Source organism: Hordeum vulgare, chromosome 5H (genome assembly GCF_904849725.1).
Source record: "Hordeum vulgare subsp. vulgare chromosome 5H, MorexV3_pseudomolecules_assembly, whole genome shotgun sequence".
In the NCBI taxonomy this organism is placed as follows: Eukaryota; Viridiplantae; Streptophyta; class Magnoliopsida; order Poales; family Poaceae; genus Hordeum; species Hordeum vulgare.
Window position 1 is genome coordinate 467,774,263 of NC_058522.1, and position 4,897 is coordinate 467,779,159.

Genomic DNA, 4,897 nt, shown 5'->3' on the forward strand with positions numbered 1-4,897 from the left:
AATGAAGAGACCCAAGTCTAAACCCAAACCCGAGACTAAGTGCTTATGTTATGAGGGGAACGGTCACTGAGGCGGAGCTACCCTAGATGCTTGGTAGATAAGTAGGCTGGCAAAGTCGAAAGTAGTATATTTGATATACCTGATGTTGATGTGTGCTTTACTAGTACTCCTAGTAGCGTGAGGGTATTGGATACCGGTTCAGTTGCTAAGTGATTGGTAACACGAAATGAAAGCTACGGAATAAACGGAGACTAGCTAAAAGGCGAGGTGACGATACGTGTTGGAAGTGTTTCCAAGGTTGATATGATCAAACGTCGCACGCTCCCTCTATCATCGGGATTGGTGGTGAAACCAAAATAATTGTTATTTGGTGTTTGCGTTGAGCATGAACATGATTGGATCGTGTTTGTTGCAATACGATTATTCATTTAAAAGAATAATAGTTAATCTATTTGCTTGAATAATTACCCTCAATGGTTTATTGAATCTTGATCGTAGTGTTACACATGTTCATAATATTAGTGCCAAAAGATAAAAAGTAATAATGATAGTACCACTTAGTTGTGGCACTGCCACTTGAGTCATGTTGGTGTAAAATGCATGAAGAACCTCCATGCTGATGGATCGTTTGGACTCACTTGATTTTGAATCACTTGAGACATGCAAAACATGCCACATGAAACAAGTAGAGTAACTTGTTGGGAGTAATGCATTTCTGATGTGTGCAGTCCAATAAGTGCTAAGGCACGCAGTGGATATCATTATGTTCTTACTTCACTGACGATTTGAGTAGATACAGGAGTATTTACTTGATGAATCACAAGTCTGAAATGTTGAAAAGTTCAAAGCTATTTTAGAGTGAAGATCGCCGTGACAAGAGGATAAATAGTCTACGATATGATCATAGAGATGAATATCTGAGTTACGAGTTTTGGTACGCAGTTAAGACAATGTGGAAATTGTTTCGCAGTTCATGCCACCTGGAACACCATAGTGTGATGATGTGTCTGAACGTCTTAGCCACGCCCTATTTGATATGGTGCATACTATGATGTCTCTTATCGAATTACCACTATCTTTTATGGGTTATGCATTAGAGACAACCGCATTCACTTTAAATAGGGCATCGCGTATTTCCGTTGAGATGACACAGTATAGACTAAGGTTTAGAGAAATCTAAGCTGTCGTTTCTTGAAAGTTTGGAGCTGCGATGCTTATGTGAAAAGGTTTCAGTCTGATAAGCTCGAACCCAAAGCGGATAAGTGCATCTTCATAAGATATCCAAAACAGTTGGATACATCTCCTATCTCAGATCCGGAAGCAAAGTGTTTGTTTCTAGAAACAGGTTCTTTCTTGAGGAAAGGTTTCTCTCGAAAGAATTGAGTGGGAGGGTGATAGAACTTGATGAGGTTATTGAACCATCACTTCGACTAGTGTGTAGCAGGGCACAGGAAGTTGTTCCTGTTGCGCCTACACCAATTGAAGTGGAAGCTGATGATGGTGATCATTGAGCTTCGGATCAAGATACTACAAACCTCGTAGGTCGACAAGGTCGCGTACTACTACAGAGTGGTATGGGAACCATGTCTTGGAGGTCATGTTGTTGAACAATAATGAACCTATGAGCTGTGGAGAAGCGATGGTGGGCCCGGATTCCGACAAATGGCTGGAGGCCATGAAATCCGAGAGAGGATCCATGTATGAAAACAAAGTGTAGACTTTGGAAGAACTACTTGATGGTCGTAGGACTATTGAGTAAAGATGGATCTTTAAAAGGAAGACAGACGACGATGGTGATAAGTCACTATTAAGAAAAGCTCAACTTGTCGCAAACATGTTTCCGACATGATCAAACAGTTGACTATGGTGAGACTTTCTCACTCGTAGCGATGCTAAAAGTCTGATAGAATTATGTTAGTAGTTGTTGCATTATTTTTGAAATGTTGCACATAGGATGTCAAAACATTGTTTCCTCGACGGTTTCCTTGAGCAAACATTGTATGTGATACAACCAGAAGGTTTTGTCGATCCTAAAGATACTAAAAAGTATGCAAGCTCCAGCGATCCTTCAATGGACTGGTGCAAGCATCTCGGAGTTGGAATATACACTTTGATGAGATGATCAAAGATTTTGGGTTTGTACAAGGTTTATGAGAAACTTGTATTTCCAAAGAAGTGAGTGGGAGCACTATAGAATTTCTGATAAGTATATGTGGTTCACATATTGTTGATCAGAAGTAATGTAGAATTTCTATGAAGCATAAAAGGTTGTTCGAAAGGAGTTTTTCAAAGGAATACCTGGATTGAGCTACTTGAACGTTGAGCATCAAGATCTATGGAGATAGATCAAAACGCTTAATAGAAGTTTCAACAAGATGCATGCCTTGACAAGTTTTTGAAGGAATTCGAAATAGATCAGCAAAGAAGGAGTTCTTCACTGTGTTGTAAGGTGTGAATTTGAGTAAGACTCAAAACCCGACCACGGCACAATAAAGAGAATAGACGAAGGTCGTCTTCTATGCCTTAGCCGTAGACTCTAAAGTATGCCATGCTGAGTACCGCACCTGATGTGTGCCTTGCAGCAAGTCTGTTAATAGGTACACAGAGTGATCCAGGATTGAATCACTGATCAGCGGTCAATGTTATCCTTAGTAACTAAATAGACTAAGGAATTTTTCTTGATTATGGAGGTGGTTAAAGAGTTCGTCGTAAAGGGTTACGTCGATGCAAGCTTTGACACTAATCCGAATAACTATGAGTAGTGAAACGGATTCGTATAGTAGAGTAGATATTTGGAGCATTTCCGAATAGCACGTAGTAGCAGCATCTATAAGATGACATAAAGATTTGTAAAGAACGCACGGATGTGAAAGTTTCAGAACCGTTGACTAAAACCTCTCTCACGAGCAAGACGTGATCAGACCCCAGAACTATATGGGTGTTGGATTCGTTGAAATCACATGGTGATGTGAACTAGATTATTGACTCTAGTGCAAGTGGGAGACTGTTGGAAATATGCCCTAGAGGCAATAGTAATTAGTTATTATTATATTTCTTTGTTCATGATAATCGTTTATTATCCATGCTATAATTGTATTGATTGGAAACATAATACTTGTGTGGATACATAGACAAAACATTGTCCCTAGTAAGCCTCTAGTTGACTAGCTCGTTGATCAAAGATGGTCAAGGTTTCCTGGCCATAGGCAAGTGTTGTTACTTGATAACGGGATCACATCATTAGGAGAATCATGTGATGGACTAGACCCAAACTAATAGACGTAGCATGTTGATCGTGTCATTTTGTTGCTACTGTTTTCTGCGTGTCAAGTATTTGTTCCTATGACCATGAGATCATATAACTCACTGGCACCGGAGGAATGCTTTGTGTGTATCAAACGTCGCAACGTAACTGGGTGACTATAAAGATGCTCTACAGGTATCTCCGAAGGTGTTCGTTGAGTTAGTATGGATCAAGACTGGGATTTGTCACTCCGTATGACGGAGAGGTATCTCGGGGCCCACTCGGTAATACAACATCACACACAAGCCTTGCAAGCAATGTGACTTAGTGTAAGTTGCGGGATCTTGTATTACGGAACGAGTAAAGAGACTTGCCGGTAAACGAGATTGAAATAGGTATGCGGATACTGACGATCGAATCTCAGGCAAGTAACATACCGAAGGACAAAGGGAATGACATACGGGATTATATGAATCCTTGGCACTGAGGTTCGAAGGATAAGATCTTCATAGAATATGTAGGATCCAATATGGGCATCCAGGTCCCGCTATTGGATATTGACCGAGGAGTCTCTCGGGTCATGTCTACATAGTTCTTGAACCCGCAGGGTCTGCACACTTAAGGTTCGACGTTGTTTTATGCGTATTTGAGTTATATGGTTGGTTACCGAATGTTGTTTGGAGTCCCGGATCAGATCACGGACGTCACGAGGGTTTCCGGAATGGTCCGGAAACGAAGATTGATATATAGGATGACCTCATTTGGTTACCATAAGGTTTTCGTGCATTACCGGAAAAGTTTCGGGCTCATCGGTAGTGTACTGGGAGTGCCGGGAGGGGTGCCGCGGACCATCAGGAGGGGTGTCACGCCACAAGGGGTCTCATGGGCTATGGGAAGAGATAAACCAGCCCCTAGTGGGCTGGAATAAGTTCCCACTAAGGCCCATAAGGTTTGAGAAGGAAAAAACACAAGGTGGAAAGAGTTTCCAAGTGGGAAGGTGGAATCCTACTCCAAGTAGGATTGGAGTAGGACTCCTCCACCTCCAATTTCGGCCAAACCTTTAAGTTTTGAGGCTGCCTCCTCCCCTCCCTCCCTCCTATATATAGTGGGGTTTTAGGGCTGATTTGAGACAACTTTTGCCACGGCAGCCCGACCACATACCTCCACGGTTTTACCTCTAGATCGCGTTTCCGCGGAGCTCGGGCGGAGCCCTACTGAGATTAGATCACCACCAACCTCCGGAGCATCGTCACGCTGCCGGAGAACTCATCTACCTCTCCGTCTCTCTTGCTGGATCAAGAAGGCCGAGATCATCGTCGAGCTGTACATGTGCTGAACGCGGAGGTGTCGTCTGTTCGGCACTAGATCGGAGCGGATCGTGGGACGGATCGCGGGACGGTTCGTGGGACGGTTCGCGGGGCGGATCGAGGGACGTGAGGACGTTCCACTACATCAACCGCGTTTCTTAACGCTTCTGCTGTGCGATCTACAAGGGTACGTAGATCGGAAATCCCCTCTCGTAGATGGACATCACCATGATAGGTCTTCGTGCGCGTAGGAAATTTGTTGTTTCCCATGCGATGTTCCCCAACAGGTTTGGTTGATTTGGTGCTTCCAGTGGCGAATCTTGCAAGAAAATGTAGGAGGGGCTCA